The sequence below is a fragment of the Carica papaya genome, chromosome 3 (assembly GCF_054855325.1).
Source record: "Carica papaya isolate Zhongbai chromosome 3, ASM5485532v1, whole genome shotgun sequence".
NCBI lineage: Eukaryota > Viridiplantae > Streptophyta > Magnoliopsida > Brassicales > Caricaceae > Carica > Carica papaya.
The window spans coordinates 28574904-28593240 of record NC_142311.1 but is presented as its reverse complement, the minus strand read 5'-3'; the positions used below and the strand labels follow the sequence as shown (position 1 = coordinate 28593240).

Below are 18337 nucleotides of genomic sequence, written 5' to 3'. Positions count from 1 at the left end.
AATTTATTATAGATTAAACCTAAGGTTACGCACTTAATCTCCATTCATTTGAAGAAAGAAAAAACAAACAAGTTTCTTTCAGTTCTTCTTAATCTTTAAAAACACATAAAAAATTTAAATGTTTGATGTTAATATTTTCTACAGTCTAAATCTCTAGTCATAAGGTTTAAAGGATGAAGCTTTGGAGAAGATCTGTACCAGCAAAATCTTACGGGTCCCAAGACCATGTTGCACTCGTTTCCACTCTGTAAGGCTTCCCTTAGGCCATCCATACCAACACCATTCTCCATTGTAGATGTGCTTTTCTTGAATGATTTTCTTTATAATAAATTATTAATTATATGGATAAATTTAAAATTATTACTGCAGTTGAATGGCTTCAATTTCCTTCACACATCTCATTGGAAGCTTCATTAGAAGAACGAACTTGATATGTTTCTTCCTAATCCATATAACATTAAGTTTAACAAGATATCAGGCTATAAGTTTGATTAGGATGAAATAGAGCTGGTGAAGTTTTTTAAAGGAAAACAATCAACTTGGAAATTTGGTTCTTATAACTCCTAAGAAAAATGCTCTTAAAATTGATCATAATGTTGCATATTATTATTTCAAGCTTTTCTATTCCTCGAGAGCATCAAGACAAGCTCCAATATCTATTATAAGTCTTCCAACAATACTGATAATCTATTAATTTAAATTTGACATATATATATCTATTTATTATTTTTGTTAATGAACTACAATAAATGAATCCAATACGTGTAGTTTAAGCATATTAGATTGAATTACTAATGAAATATATTATTTCACTATTATTTATCCCATCAAAAGAAATATTTTGTTTTAAAGAGTGATAAGATGTTATATAACAGAGATAGTTTGTAGTGATAGCTAAGACTCTCAATAGAACTTTGAAAAAATTTCTTCTGCTTGTTTTACCATTTATATAGGATATACTATTTTTTAGGTTGAGATGATCTTTGATCATGTACCATTCTTTGGTGGTGGCTTACTACTCATAACGCCACAAAAACCTTCGCACTTAAATTGTAATGTGAACCCCTATTTATTAGTGCCCTCAGGCCATTTAAAACTCCTTAATATTTAGTAATTATAATTTTTTAGATGAATATCCTATTTTGTATTTTAAATGTTGTATTTTATTTAATTAAATAATTATTAAAATGTATTATTTTGTTTTATCGTAAGAAAAATTATATTATATTGTTATTTAAAATAAATTTCAAGAAAAACAGAGAAAATGGCTTAAACATCCCACAGGAAGGATCCCACCCCCACGGGCTCTACACACCATTGAGTGTGTGTGCATATGCAACCAGCGTAGGAGCTGCACACTATGAGCACATCCTGTCTGCGCGGGGTACAAAGCATGGTTTGTGCACGCATCCCATCGTGTGCAGACAAGTGCAATCTGCTCGCACATCCCATCGGGCACAAATGGGTGCAGCTCCGTGCACCTTATGCACGTGTTGTCCGCACGATAGGCCTACATGGTAGGCCTACGTGCACTGGCTTGTGCACAATAGGCCTGCCCACTGTAGGCTTGCTCGTAGTAGATTAGGCCAGCGTGTGCTATAGGCTAGGTCTACAGCGTACGACTGACTGGTGTAGCATACAATTGCCTCGGCCAATACGAGCCACCCCCTTGGGAATCATGCCCCATCTTTAGGCGACGTGCACCACAAGTTGGGTGGCGTGCCACTGTTGCTTGAGTGGAATACCGCTATTGCTTGGGTGGTGTGCCTATGTTTTTTGCACCGTCGTCGCGTCACATCATCCATCCATCAATCATCACATCACATCTTTCCCATTGACTTTCTCTCTCCTCACCAGATTTTTTCACTTGGCATAAATCCGATAGTCCCTTTTTTTATAAATAGGGACCCTTTTGTTTACCATTTCCTCATCACTTCCATTCCATTCTTCCATCCTCCAAGAGCTTAGAGAGAGAGAGGGAGATGAGAAGAAGAAAAAAAGGTGTAGAAAATATCGAGGTTTTGGTAAAGAATTTAGTATTTACTTTTAAACATTCTAAGGAGCATTTCTAAAATAAAAATTAATGAAGTTTAAATTTATGATTTGCATGGTTAAATTTTATGCCTAAACAAAGTAATTTAATGTGATAATGCATGCTTTATGATTATATATAAACTTATTAAATTATATGTGTAATTTATATGATTTGATACTCGAAATAAATGTTGATAAATGATGGTATTTATGATAAAAAAAAAATTAAGTATGAAATGATGTATAGACGTGAGAAATATGTATTGGTATCGGCATGCATAATTCATAAAGTGTTTTGTTAGGCTTTTTATCTTTGAGGAGTTTCTGTTTCTCCCCCATTTGGTTTGAAAAGACATGAGAGGATCGCTCCATGTGGATGACAGTGTACCCCCTAACGAGAGTGGTGACACAATATGATTGTAATGGTCACTATTGGTAAAGTACGACTGTGGTTATAGTTAACATGTAGGACCACTATGATGGGCACAATCGTGCTCATAGATTGTGTCTTGGTGTGGCAAGCTATAAATATGTTGTTAGTTTGGCAACTCACAAATTGTTGTTATAAATGAAATGAAATGGTCATTCCACATGGGTAGTCGGAAATCTGTATTGCCTTCAGTAGACCGAAGTCGAAATGACTCCGCGAAGAATGACATAAAAAATAGTCCATATCATGATTTGTTTGATTTTCTCTATTTTTAACATGATATATTTGATTGATATGATATGACTATGATATGATGGGTTTAACGATTTCTTTAAATTATTTTTATAATTTAATAAAGGACTGACAAGACTCTTGATGGTAAGTAGTGATGCTACTTTAAATTGCCTTTAAAATCTTATGATGTTATTTAAATACTATTTACTAAGTATATGGAACTCACCCCTTTCCACGCCCTCAAGATAAGGAAGATTGTGAAGAACTGATCACTGACCTACCCTTTGAAGTCTTTGAGGATCTTATGGATCCATAAACCTTTTTGAGTGCATGACTTATCGCACACTCTGATGAGTCCTTTTATATAATAATCGAAGTGGCCCTTTTGTATTTTGATATTTTGTATTTTGTTGCCACTTATAGCCTCAGTTATATATGTAATTGGGAACTCATATATTTTGTAAGGGATTTGTAATAAATTACTCCACTGTATACATTTAACTATTATGCACTCGTAATCTGTTTCTATATTGGCACCTTTATACCTTAATTAGCATTTGCGATGTCACACTACCAATTTATTTAATCATTTTATCTTTTATGTCTTAAAAAAATTTAATGATCTCATTTTTCAAGAACCCAAGAATTTTGAGTATTAGGAAAGCATCTAATTCTTTAATAAACAATTATTTTTCAAGAAACAATATATGCATATATTTAAAAAAAACTAATAACAAATCATTAGTTTCTACTAAATCAGATTCTTTATTTCATTTAAGGATTTTAGTAAAATTCTCTTAAATAATAGGATTATAATAAATCAAAAAATAAATTCAAGGATACCTCACACTTATTTTAACTATACTTTATATGCATATATTTTACAAATATAAATTTTCCTACTTAAACAATATGTAGTATTATTGTTAGAGAATTTTTTATATAAAAAAATACATATATACATATATACATCCTCTATTGTCTTTTAGTTCTTCTCTCTTATCACGTAGTGGACTATAAATGATTGCACAAAAAATATTAAGTAAAATGCCTCAGCATCCGCGACTCACGTTTGCGAATGAACCGATGGACAGTGGCAACAATCGTGCAGAATGTTTAACGCTCCATCTGCAAAAAGATGGGTGCTACACGAGGACTTCTCAGGAGCTCACCCATCCTAGTACTACACTCGCTAAAACACGTTTAACTGTGGAGGTTTGATGGTATATGGTGCATTAGTGCTGGTATGATCGCACCAGTCCCATTCTGCGGTACAAATACATGTGCCCCTTCTCTTTCCCTCCCCCCTCCAATTATTTGTTTCTCTGTGTATGCACACCTCACCTCTGCTTCTAGTTCTAATATCAAGAAGAAAGACCTGTGCCTCGATTCATGCCCAGATGAACGGACCGCCCGCTCTACCTCTGTTTTCATTGTTCTATTAATTAAGATGCTCATAATGACACTCTTATCATGTGGTGGACTATAAATGAAAGCACATAAAATATTAAGCAAAATGCCCTGACGCCGCGACTCACACCGGTGGACTTTGGCTTCGGTTGCACGTAACGTTTAACACTTCGTCCAAAAAAAGACGGTTGCGAAATGATGACTTCCCGAGAGGTCACCCATCCTACTACTACTCTCACCTAAGCATGCTTGACTGCGGAGTTCAAATGGGATTTGATGCATTAGTGTTTGTATTATCGCACCCCTCCAAATCCGCACTGCAAATACATATTCCCTTTCTCCTTCCATCCCCCCTCTCATCATTTGTTTCGCCATGCACACACACACCGCACCTCTGCTTCTAGTTCTAATATCAAGCGAAATGTCATGGTGCCTTGACCACGCCCAAATGAATGGACCACCTGTCGAACCTCATTTTTTAATTTTTTACTATGTAAGATGCTCGTAATGACACTCTTATCACGTGGTGGACTATAAATAAATTCACAAAAAATATTAAGCAAAATGCCCCAGCACCACGACTCACGCGAACGCACTGTAGCTCTGGTCACAGATAACATTTAACACCGCTCTCACAAAAAGACAAGTGTAACACGAGAACTTCCTAAGAGGTCACCAATCTTAGTACTACTCTCGCCCAAACACGCTTTACTGCGGAGTTCTGATGGCATCCGGTGTATTAATGTTGGTATGACTGCAACTATCCCATTTTGCGTTGCAAATACATATACTCCTTCTCCTTCCCTCCCCCCACCCCATAATTTGTTTCGCTCTACACGCACACCGCACTTTTGCTTCTAGTTCTAATATCAAGTGAAATGCCCCAACGCCTCGACTCACGCCCAAATGAAGGGACCGCCGCCACACCTCTACTTTCGTTGTTCTCTATGTAAGATACTCGTAATGACACTCTTATCACATGGTGGGCTATAATTTAATAAACAAAAAATATTAAACAAAATGCCCCGACCTCGTAACTCACGTTTGTGAATGAACCAGTAGACCATTGCTCCAATCCCACGTAACGTTTAACGCCCTGTCTACAAAAAGAAGGTTGCAACACGAGGACTTCCTAGGAGGTCATCCATCCTAGTACTACTCTCGCCCAAGCATGCTTAACTATAGAGTTCTGATAAGATCAGGTGAATTAGTGCTAGTATGCTCGCACCCTTCCATTTTGTGCTACAAATACATATACCCCTTCACCTTCCCTCCTCCCTCGCATCATTTGTTTTACTGTGTGCGAACATCACACCTCTGCTTCTAGTTCTAATATCAAGCGAAATACCCCGACGCATTAATCCTTCGTCCGTAAAAAGAAGGGTGCAACACGAGGACTTTCTAAAAGGTCACCCATCCTATTACTACTCTCGCCTAAGCACACTTAACTACAGAGTTCTTATGTGATCCGATACACTAAGGCTAATATGATCACAGCCGTTCCACTCTACGCAGAAAATACATATACCCCTTTCCTATCCCTTCCCCCTCCCATCATTGGTTTCACTGTGCACACACACCGTACATCTACTTCGAGTTCTGATATAAAGTGAAACCCCCAGGCACCTCAGCTCATGCCCAGAGTAACTGATCGCCCACCACATTTATTTTTTTTTATCTTTCTACTATATAAAATACTCATAATGACACTCTTATACCACATTTGATGGGATGTGGTGCATAAAAAATATTAAGCGTGCTTCGGCGAGAGTAGTATTAGGATGGCTGATCTCCTGGGAAGTTCTCATGTTGCACCCATCTTTTTGCGGACCGGACGTTAAACATTATACGCGACCAGAGCCACAGTTCACCGTTGTGAGTTGCGATGCAAGGGCATTTTACTTAATATTTTTTTGCATTCATTTATAGTCCACCACATGATAAGAGTGTTATTACGAGCATCTTACATAGTAAAACAACAAAAAATTAGATGTCGCGGGTGGTCCGTTCATCTGTGCATAAGTCGAGGCGCTAGGGTGTTTTGCTTGATATTAAAACTAGAATAAAAGGTGCAGTGTGCGCGCACACCAATACAAATGATGTAAGAGGGGAGGGAAGGATAAGGGGTATAAGTATTTACAACATATAATAGAACGGGTGCGATCATACCAGCTCTAATGCACTGGATCCCATTAGAACTCCGCAGTGAAGCATGCTTGGACGAAAGTAGTATTAGGATGGGTGATCTCTTGAGAAGTCCTCATGTTGCACCCATCTTTTTATAGATACGGCGTTAACATTATGCGTGACCGGAGCCATGGTCCGTCGGTTCTTTCGCAAACGTGAGTTGCAGCGTTGGGGCATTTTGTTTAATATTTTTCGTGCATTCATTTATAATCCTCCACATGATAAGGGTGTCATTACGAGTATTTTATATAGTAGAACAACAAAAAATGAGGTGTGGCTTGCAGTCCGTTCATCTAGGCGTGAGTCGAGCCATTGGGGTATTTCACTTGATATTAGAACTAAAATAAAAGGTGCGGTCTACACGCACAGTGAAACAAATGATGGGAGGGGGGGAAGGAGAAGGGGTACATGTCTTTGCAGTGCAAAATTGTACTTGTGCGATCATACCAGCACTAATGCACTGGATCCCATCAGAACTCTACAGTTATGTATTTTTGGACGAGAGTAGTACAAGGATGGGTGACCTCCTAGGAAGTTCTCGTGTTGCACCCGTCTTTTTGCGAATGGCCATCCATTCATCTGGGCGTGAGTTGCGGCGGTGGTCCGTTTATCTATTTATGAGTTGAGGCACTAGGCATTTTGCTTGATATTAGAACTAGAAGCAAAGGTGTGGTGTGCACGCACAATGCAACAAATGACGAGAGAGGGGAGGGAACTAGAAGTGTTATTTGTATTTATAGCGCAAAATGAGACGGGTGCAATGATACAACCATTAATGCACTAGATTTGATAAGAACTCTGCAGTTAAGCGTGCTTGGACGAGAGTAGTATTAGGATGGGTGACCTCCTAGAAAGTACTCGTGTTGCACCCATCTTTTTGCAGACGGGGCATTAAACATTATGTGCAACCGGAGCCACAATCTGCCAGTTTATTTGCCGACATGAGTTGCAGCGCTGGAGCATTTTGCTTTATCTTTTTCGTGCATTTATTTATAGTCCACCACGTGATAAGAGTATCATTTCAAGCATCTTAGATAGTAGAACAATGAAAATAAAGGTGCAGCCTATGGTCCGTTCATCTGGGCATGAGTAGTACTGATATGGGTGACCTCTTGGAAAGTCATCGTGTTGCACATGTCTTTTTGCAGATGGGGCATTAAATGTTACGCGCGACTAGAGACACGGTCTGCCAGTTCATTTGCCGATGTGAGTCGCAGTGCTAGGGCATTTTGCTTAATATTTTTTGTCTATTTATTTATAGTCCATCACGTGATAAGAGTGTTATTACAAGTATCTTACATGGTAGAACAATGAAAATAGAGGTGCGGCGGGCAGTCCTCGTGTTGCACCCATCTTTTTACAGACAGGACATTAAACATTACACGCCACTAGAGCCACGGTCTACCAGTTTATTCGTAAATATGAGTCGTGGCATTGGGGCATTTTGCTTAATATTTTTCACGCATTTATTTATAGTCCACTACATGATAAGAGGGTAATTACGAGGATCTTTCATTGTAGAAACGGAAACAGAAGTACGGCGGGCGGTCTGTTCATCTTGGCGTGAGTCGAGCTACCAAGGCATTTTGCTTGGTATTAGAACTAGAAACATATGTGTGGTGTGCATGCACAACAAAACAAATGATGGGAGGGGGAGGGAAGGAGAAGGGGTATATGCATTTGCAGCACAAAATGGGATGGTTGTGATCATACCAGCACTAATGCACCAGATCCCATAAGAACTATGTAGTTAAGCGTGCTTGGGCGAGAGATGTACTAGGATGGGTGACTTCTTGGGAAGTCGTTGTGTTGCACCCGTCTTTTTGTAGACGGGGCATTAAATGTTATGTGCCACCGGAGCCACGGTCTTCCAGTTTATTCGCAAATGTGAGTGACTACGCTGGGGCATTTTACTTAATATTTTTTGTGTATTCATTTATAGTTCACCACGTGATAAGAGTGTCATTACGAGTATCTTAAAAAGTATAACAACAAAAAAAGAGGTGCAGCATACAGTCCATTCATTTAGGCATCAATTGAGGTGTTGAGACATTTCGTTTGATATTAGAACTAGAAGTAGAGGTGCAGTGTGCGCGCACAACGAAACAAATGATGGAAAGGAGAGGGAATGAGAAAGTGTATATGCATTTGCACTGCAAAATGGGACGGTTGTGATCATACTAGCACTAATGCACCAGATCCCATGAGAACTCTACAGTTAAGCGTGCTTGGGTGAGAGATGTACTAGGATTGGTGACCTCTTAGGACGTCCTCATGTTGCACCCTCTTTTTGTGAATAGGGGTAACACGCGACCAGAGCCACAGTCCGCCGGTTCATTGGCTGGCTTGAGTTGTAGCGCCGGGGTATTTTGCTTCATATTTTTTGTACATTCATTTATAGTTCACCACGTGATAAGAGTGTCATTACAAGCATCTTAAAAAGTAGAACAATAAAAATAGAGGTGTGGCGCACAAACCGTTCATTTCGGCGTTAGTCCAGGAGCATATGCATTTCGCTTGATATTAGAACTAGAAGTAGAGGTGCAGTGTGTGCACATAGGGAAACAAATTATGGGAGGGGGAGGGAAGGAGAAGGGGTACATACGTTTGTAGCGCGATATGGGACAGGTGCGATCATACCAGTGCTAATGCACCAGATCCCATCAGAACTTCGTAGTTAAGCGTGCTTGGGCGAAAGTAGTACTAGAATGGGTGACCTTCTTGAAAGTCCTCATGTTGCTCCCGTCTTTTAGCAGGTAATCGTTACACGTGATGAAACCACTGTACACTGGCTCATTTATTAGCCGAGTTGCGGCACCGGGATATTTTGCTTAATATTTTTTGTACACTCATTTATAGTCCACCACGTGATAAGAATGTCATTATGAGCATTTTACATAGTAGAACAACAAAAATAAAGGTGCAGCGGGCGATCCATTCATCTCAATGTGAGTTGAGGCACCAGGGCATTTCGCTTGATATTAGAACTAGAAGCTGAGGTGAAGTGTGCGCGCACAGTGAAACATATGATGGAAAGGGGGAAAGATAGAGAAGGGGCATATGCATTTGCAACATGGAATGGGACAGGTATGATCATACCAGCACTAATGCACAGGATCCCATTAGAATTCACAACTAAGGGTGCTTGGATGAGAGTAGTATTGAGATGGGTGACCTCCTAGGAAGTCATAGTGTTGCACCCCTCTTTTTGCGGACGGGGTGTTTAACGTTACGCGCGACCGGAGCAACGGTCCACCGGTTCATTCGCTTGTATGAGTTGCAGCGCCGGGGCATTTTGCATAATATTTTTTATGCATTCATTTATAGTCCACCACATAATAAGAGTGTCATTGCGAGCATCTTAAATAGTAAAACAACAAAAACTGAGGTGCAGCGGGCAGTCCATTCATCTGAGCGTGAGTCAAGGCACTGGGGCATTTCGCTTGATATTAGAACTAGAAATGAAGGTGAGGTGTGTGCGTATAGCAAAACAAATGATGGGATGGCAGAGGGAAGAAGAAGTGACACATGCATTTACAGTGTGGAATAGTGCAGGTGCGATCATACCAGCACTAATGCTGATCTCATCATAACAACACAGTTAAGCATGCTTGGGCAAGAGTAGTACTAGGATCGGTGATGTCCTGGGAAGTCCCCGTGTAGCACCTGCCTTTTTGCGGACAGGGTGTTAAACGTTACGCACGATTGGAGACATAGCCCGTCGGTTCATTCACTAGCGTGAGTCACGGTGCCGGGTCACTTTGTTTAATATTTTTTTTGTATTCATTTATAGTACATCACGTGATAAGAGTGTCATTATAAGTATCTTATATAGTAAAACAAAGAAAACAGAGGTACGGCGGGTGATCTGTTCATCTTGGCGTGAGTCGAGGCACCGGGATATTTCGCTTAATATTAGAACTAGAAGCAGAGGTGTGGTGTGTGCGTACAACAAAACAAATTATTGGAGGGCATAGGGAAGGAGAATAGGGTATATGTGTATGCAGCGCATAATGGGACAGGTGGGATCACACCAGCACTAATGCACGGGATCCCATCATAACTCCGCAGTTAAGCATGCTTGGACGAGAATAGTACTAGGATGGGTGAGCTCTTAGGAGGTCCTCGTGTTACGCCATTATTTTTTATGATGGAGCGTTAAATGTTACACGCAACTGGAGCACGGTTCGTCGGTTCATTCGCAAAAGTGAGTCGCAGCGCTAGGGCATTTTATTTTATCTTTTTCATGCATTCATTTATAGTCGACCACGTGATAAGTATATCATTACGAGCATCTTACATAGTAGAACAACAAAAAAAGAGGTCAACATGTGATCCGTTCATCTGGGTGTGAGTTGAGGCACTAAGACATTTCGCTTAATATTAAAACTAGAAGTAGAGGTACAATTTGCGCACACATCGAAGCAAATGATGGGAGGGGGGAGGGAATGAGTAGGGGTAAATGCATTTGAGCACGAAATGGGAAAGGTTCAATTATACCAATATAAATGCACCGGATCCCATCAGAACTCCACAATTAAGCATGCTTGGGTAGGAGTAGTACATAGATGGGGACTTCCTGCGAAGTCCTCGTGTTGCACCTGTCTTTTTGCGAACGGGGCGTTAAACGTTACGTGCGAAAGGAACCACGGTCTGCCGGTTCATTCACCGATGTGAGTCATGGTGCCAAGACATTTATTCTAATATTTTTTGTGTATTCATTTATAGTCCACTACATGACAAGAGTGTCATTACGAGCATCTTACATAGTATAGCAACGAAAAAAGAGATGCGGTGGACGGTGTGTCAATCTGGGCGTGAGTCAAGGTGCTGGGAAATTTTCCTTTATATTAGAACTAGAAGCAGAGGTGCGGTGTGTGCGCACAGCGAAATAAATTATGGGGGGGGGGAAGGAATGAGAAGGGATATATGTATTGCTACATGGAATGGTATTGGTGCGATCATACCCGCACTAATCACCGTATCCCATCAGAACACCACAGTTAAGTATGCTTGGGCAAGAGAAATACTAGGATGGTTGTCCTCTGGGGAAGTCCTCGTGTTGCACCCGTCTTTTTACAGATAAGGCATTAAATGTTTCACACGAACATAGCCACATTTTTCCAGTTCATTCGCCAACGTGACTCGCGACGTCGGGGCATTTTGCTTAATATTTTTCATGTATTCATTTATAGTCCATCATGAGGTAAGAGTGTAATTATGAATATCTTATATAGTAGAACAACAAAAAAAGAGGTGTGATGGGTGGTCCGTTCATCTAGGCTTGAGTCGAGACACTAGGGCATTTCGGTTGATATTAGAACTAGAAGCAGAATGTAGTGTGCGCATACAACAAATCAAATGATGGAATGGGGGAGGGAAAGAGAAGGGGTATACCAGCACTAATGCAACAGATCCCATAAGAACTCCACAACTAAGCGTGCTTGGACGAGAGTAGTACTACCTCATTTGTTTCGTTGTGCGCACACATGACACCTCTGCTTCTAGTTCTAATATAGAGTAAAATGCCCCGGCACCTCAACTCATGCCCAAATGAATGGACCACCTACCGCACTTTGTTTTTTGCTGTTCTACTATGTAGGATGCTTGTAATGACACTCTTATCACGTGGTGGACTATAAATGAATGCAGGAAAAAGATTAAGCAAAATGTTCTGGTGACATGACTGACGTTAGGGGACTGTGCCTCATGTCTCGCGTATTGTTTAATGCCCCGTCCGCAAAAAGATAGGTGCAACAAGAGGACTTCCCAAAAGGTCACCTATCCTAGTACTACTCTCGTCTAAGCACGCTCAACTACAGAGTTCTAATGGGATTCGGTGCATTAGTGCTGGTATGATCGTAACCTTCCCATTTTGTGCTGTAAATATATATCCCTCTTTTCCTTCCCTCCCCCTCCCATCATTTGTTTCGCGGTAAGCATACACCACAACTATCCTTCTAGTTATAATATCAAGTGAAATGCCCTGGCACCTCGATTCACGCCCAGATGAACGGACCGCCTACCGTACCTTAATTTTTGTTGTTCTACTATGTAAAATACTCATAATGACACTCTTATCACGTGATGGACTATAAATGAATGCACAAAAAATATTAAGCAAAATGTCCTGATGCCGATGGACTGTGGCTCTTGTTGCGCATAACATGTAACGCTCCAACCGCCAAAAGATGGGTGCAACATGAGGACTTCCCAAAAAGTAATAAAACCTAGTACTATCTCTCACCCAATCATGCTTAACTTAAGAGTTCTTATGGGATCCGGAGCATTAGTGCTGGTATGATGCACTCATCCTATTTTATGCTGCAAATACATATATCCCTTCTCCTTCCTTCCCCCCTCCTACCATTTATTTCGTTGTGCGCGCACACTGTACCTCTGTTTCTAGTTCTAATATAGAGCGAAATGCCTTGGTGCATCGACTAATGCCCAGATGAATGGACTGCCAACTACACCTCTTTTTTCATTGTTCTACTATGTAAGATACTCGTAATGACACTCTTATGTCATGATGGACTATAAATAAATGCACAAAAAATATTAAGTAAAATACCCCGGCGCTGCGGCTCACACCAGTGAATGAACTGGCAGACCTTGACTTCAATCGCGCGTAATGTTTAATGCCCTGTCCACAAAAAGACGGGTGCAACACGAGGACTTCCCAAAAGGTTATCAATCCTAGTATTACTCTTGCCTAAGTACACTTAACTTTGGAATTCTTATGGGATCCAGTGCACTAGTGTTGGTATGATTGCACCCATCTTATTATACGCTGCAAATACATATGTCCCTTCTTCTTCCCTCCCCCCTCCCGCCATTTTTTTTAGTTGTGCACGCATACCGTACCTTTGCTTTTAGTTTTAATATAGAACAAAATATCCTGGTGCCTCGACTAGTGCCTAGATGAAGGGATCACTCGTTGTACCTCTGTTTTCGTTGTTCTACTATGTAAGATACTCATAATGACACTCTTATCTTGTGATGGACTATAAATAAGTGCACGAAAAATATTAAAGAAAATGCCCCAGCACCACGGCGCATGCTTGCGAACTGTGGCTCTAGTTGCGTGTAACATTTAATGCTCTGTCCGTAAAAAGAAGGGTGCACCACGAGGTCTTCCCAGGAGGTCATCCATCATTGTACTACTCTCACCCAAGCACGCTTAACTGTAGAGTTCTGATGGAATCTAGTGCATTAATGCTGGTATGATCACGAAATCCCATTTTGCACTATAAATACATATACTCCTTCTGCTTCCCTCCTCCCTCCCATCATTTATTTCGTTGTGCGTACACACTGCACATCTACTTCTAGTTCTAATATCAAGCAAAATGTCCTAGCGTCTCGACTCACACCCAGATAAATAGATCGCCCCTTGTACGTCTGTTTTCATTATTCTACTATGCAAGATGCTTGTGATTACACTCTTATCACGTGGTGGACTATAAATGAATGCACGAAAAAGAAAAAGCAAAATACCTGGGTGCGACGACTCACGTTTGCCAATGAACCAGCATACCGTGGGTCCAGTCAAGTGTAATGTTTAATGCCCCATCTGTAAAAAGGCGGGTACAACATAAGAACTTCCAAGGAGGTCATCTTTTTTAGTACTACTCTCGTTCAAGCACGCTTGACTGTGGAGTTCTAATGGGATCCGATGAATTAGTGCTGGTATGATCACACCTATTCCATTACACCCTGTAAATACGTATACCCCTGCTCATTCCCTCCCTTTCTTGTCATTTGTTTTGCTGTGCGCATACATCGCACCTCTGCTTCTAGTTCTAATATTAAGCGAAATGTCCCAGCGCCTTGACTCACACCAAGATTAATGGACTGCCTGACGCATCTCTGTTTTCATTGTTCTAGTATGTATGATGCCTATAATGATACTTTATAATGTGGTGGATTATAAATGAATGCATAAAAAATATTAAGCAAAATACCCAAGTGCCGCGACTCACATTTGCGAATGAACTGGCAAACCGTTTCTATGGTCGCACGTAATGTTTAATGTCTCGACCCCAAAAGGACTAGTGCAACACGAGGACTTCTCATGAGGTCACCCATCTTAGTACTATTCTCGACCAAGTATGCTTAACTGCAGAGTTCTGATTGGATATGGTGCATTAGTGTTGATATGATCACACTTTTCAAATTTCTCACTCAAATGCATGTACTCCTACTCCTTCCCTCATCCCTCCCATTATTTATTTCGATGTACGTGCACATCGTACCTCTTCTTCTAGTTCTAATATCAAGTGAAATATCACGGTGCCTCGACTCACACCCAGATGAACAGATCGCCTGCCGCAGCTCTATTTTTGTTGTTTTACTATATAATATGCTCTTAATGACACTCTTATCACGTGGTGCACTATAAATGAATGAACAACAAATATTAAGCAAAATGCTCCGACGTCGCGACTCACGTTTGTGAATGAACTGGCGGACCATGGCTCTAGTCGTGCATAACGATTAGCACTCTGTCTGCAAAAAGATTGGTAGAATACAAAAACTTCCCATGAGGTCACCAATCCTAGGACTGTCTCGCCCAAGCACGCTTAACTACTGAGTTATGATGGGATCTAATTTATTAGTGTTGGTATGATCGCACCCTTTCTATTTTTCACTGCAAATACATATATCCCTTCTTATTCCCTCCCCTTTCCCGTCATTTGTTTCGTTGTGCACGCACACTGCACCTCTGCTTCTAGTTCTAATATTAAGCAAAATACCATGACAAACTCAACTTACGGCTAGATGATCGATTGCCTTCCGTACCTCTTTTTTCATTGTTTTACTATGTAAGATGCTTGTAATGATACTCTTATCATGTGATTGGCTATAAATACATGAAAGAAAAAAGATAAAGCAAAATGCTTCGTTGCCGCGACTAACCTTTGTGAATTAACTGGCAGACCGGTGGTCCGGTCGCGAGTAATGTTTAACGCCCCCATCCACAAAAAAAAGGGAGCAACTCGAGGACTTCCTAGGAGGTCACCAATCCAAGTACTGCTCTCACCCAAACATGATTAACTATGAAGTTCTGATGGGATCTTGTGCATTAGTCTGGTATGATCGCACCTGTCCCATTTCGCGCTGCATATACATATACCCCTTCTCCTTCCCTCCCCCCTCCCATAATTTTTTTCATTGTACGCGCACACGTCACCTTTGCTTCTAGTTTTATTATCAAGCGAAATGCCCCGACTCCTCCACTCATGCCCAGATGAACAGACCATTCGCCACACCTCTGTTTTAATTATTCTACTAATTAAGATGCTCGTAATGACACTCTTATAATGTGAAGCAAAAAATATTAAGCAAAAATTCCCCACTGTCTTGACTCATGTCGGCGGCCTGTGTCTCCAGTCGCGCGTAACATTTAATGTCTCATCCGTAAAAAGACGGGTGTAACACGAGAATGTCCCATGAGATCACCCATCATAGTACTACTCTCACCCAAGCACGCTTAACTGTGGGGTTCTGATTAGATCTAGTGTATTAGTGATGGTATGATCACACCTCTCCTAATCGACACTGCAAATACATATACCCCTTCTCCTTCCCTGCTCCCCTCCCGTCATTTGTTTCGATATACATGCAAACCGCACCTTTGCTTCTAGTTCTAATATTAAGCGAAATGGCCCAGTGCCTCAACTCACGTCCAGATGAATGGGCTGCCCGCTGTACCTTCTTTTTCATTATTCTACTATGTAAGATGCTTGTAATGACACTCTTATCCTGTGTTGGATTATAAATAAATTTATGGAAAATATTAAGTAAAATGCCCCGGTGCCATGACTCACGCCAGTGGACTATGGCTCCAGTTACATGTAACGTTTATCACCCCGTCTGCAAAAGGACTAGTACAACACGAGGACTTCCTAATAGATCACCCACGCTAGTACTACTCTCACCCAAGCACACTTAATTGTGGAGTTCTGATGGGATTCGATGCGTTAGTGCTAGTATGATCGCACCCGCCTTTTTATGTGCTACAAATACATATACTTGTTCTCCTTCCCCCCCGCTCCCATCATTTGTTTCGCTGTGCACACATATCGCACCTCTGCTTCTAGTTTTAATATCAAGTGAAATGCCTTGCCACCTCGACTCATGCCTAGATAAACGAACTGCCCACCGCACCTTTGTTTTTGTTGTTCTACTATGTAAGATACTTATAATGACACTCTTATCTCGTGATAGACTATAAATGAATGCATAAAAAATATTAAGTAAAATTCTCCTACGCCACGACTCATGCTGGTGAATGAACCAGTGGACCATATCTCTTGTCGCATGTAACGTTTAATGTCCCATCCACAGAAAGATAGGTGTAACACGAGGACTTCCCAAGAGGTCACCCATCCTAGTACTATTCTTGCCCAAGCATGGTTAACTACGGAGTTTGATCTGGTGCATTAGTTCTAGTATGATCGTAACCCTTCCTTGTTGCGCGAAATATCCTGGCGCCTCGACTCACACCAAGTTGAATGGACCACCCGCCGCACCTCTTTTTTCGTTCTTCTACTAATTAAGATGCTCCTAATGACAATCTTATCATGTGGTAGACTATAAATCAATACCTGATAAATATTAAGCAAATTGCTGCCATGCGACGGCTCACGCATCTTTGTTTTTGTTGTTCAACTATCTAAGATACTTGTAATTACACTCTTATCTCGTGATGGACTATAAATGAATGCACAAAAAATATTAGACAAAAATAACTCGATGCTGCAACTCACACTTGTAGACTGTGGCTCCGGTCGAGTGTAACGTTTAACGCCCTGTTTGCAAAAAAAGGGGTACAACACAAGAACTTCCCAAGAGGTCATACATCTTAGTACCACCCTCGTCCAAGCACTCTTAACTGCAATGCTCTGATGGGATTTGGTGCATTAGTACTAGTATGCTCGAACTCGTACCATTCTGCGCTGCAAATATATGTGCCCCTTCTCCTTCTCTCCCCCCTCCCGTCAATTTTTTCAATCTGCGTGCACACCGCACCTGTACTTCTAGTTCTAATATCAAGTAAAATACCCAGGTGCATCAACTCATGCCCAGATGAACGGACCGCCCACCGCACCCCATTTTTTATTGTTCTAGTATGTAAGATGCTCGTAATAACACTCTTATTACGTGGTGAAATATAAATGAATGCATGAAAAATATTAAGAAAAATGTCCCAGAACCGCGACTCACGTCAGTAAATAAACCAGCGGAGTATGGCTCCAATCGCACATTACGTTTAACACCCAATCCGCAAAGTGATAAGTACAACACGAGAACTTCCCAAGAGATCACCCATCCTAGTACTATTCTTGCCCAAGCACGCTTAATTGCAAAGTTCTGATGGGATCCAATGCATTAGTGCTAGTATGATCACACCCATCAATTTTGCACTGCAAATACATATACTCCTTCTCCTTCCCTCCCCCTCCCATCATTTGTTTCTTTATGCGTGCACACCGTACCTCTACTTCTAGTTCTGATATAGAGCGAAATGCCTCGATGCTTCGACTAATGGCTAGATGAATGAACCACCCGTTGCACCTTTGTTTTCATTGTTCTACCATTTAAGAAACTCATAATGACACTCTCATCTCGTGATGGACTGTAAATGAATGCACAAAAAATATTAAGCAAAATGACTCGGCACCGTGACTCACGCTGGAGGACTATGGCTCCAGTCGTGCATAACATTTAATGCCCCATCTGTAAAAAGAAGGGTACAACACAAGGACTTCCCAAGAGGTCACCCATCCTAGTACTACCCTCGTCCAAGCATGCTTACCTGCAAAGTTCTTACAGGATTTAGTGCATTAGTTCTGGTATGATCGGACCCGTACCATTTTGGGTTATAAATGCATGTGCCCCTTCTCCTTCCCTCCCCCTCCCGCCATTTGTTTTGTTGTGCGCGCACATTGAACCTCTGCTTCTAGTTCTAATATAGAGCAAAATGCCCCGGCACCACGACTCACATCCAGATGAATGTATCGCCCGTCGCACCTC

At 41.0% G+C, this 18337-nt stretch overlaps 9 pseudogenes; 4 read left to right on the top strand and 5 right to left on the bottom strand.

Moving 5' to 3' along the window:
- Positions 1–4751: 4751 nt before the first annotated feature.
- On the bottom strand, positions 4752–4870 carry LOC148267630 (5S ribosomal RNA; annotated as a pseudogene).
- A 349-nt stretch (positions 4871–5219) lies between these two features.
- On the bottom strand, positions 5220–5338 carry LOC148267629 (5S ribosomal RNA; annotated as a pseudogene).
- Positions 5339–6263: 925 nt separating this feature from the next.
- On the top strand, positions 6264–6382 carry LOC148267628 (5S ribosomal RNA; annotated as a pseudogene).
- Positions 6383–6728: 346 nt separating this feature from the next.
- LOC148267627 (5S ribosomal RNA) lies at positions 6729–6847 on the top strand (annotated as a pseudogene).
- Positions 6848–7994: 1147 nt separating this feature from the next.
- LOC148267626 (5S ribosomal RNA) lies at positions 7995–8113 on the top strand (annotated as a pseudogene).
- Positions 8114–8462: 349 nt separating this feature from the next.
- On the top strand, positions 8463–8581 carry LOC148267625 (5S ribosomal RNA; annotated as a pseudogene).
- Positions 8582–13414: 4833 nt separating this feature from the next.
- On the bottom strand, positions 13415–13533 carry LOC148267624 (5S ribosomal RNA; annotated as a pseudogene).
- Positions 13534–17596: 4063 nt separating this feature from the next.
- LOC148267623 (5S ribosomal RNA) lies at positions 17597–17715 on the bottom strand (annotated as a pseudogene).
- A 336-nt stretch (positions 17716–18051) lies between these two features.
- On the bottom strand, positions 18052–18170 carry LOC148267622 (5S ribosomal RNA; annotated as a pseudogene).
- Positions 18171–18337: the final 167 nt, after the last annotated feature.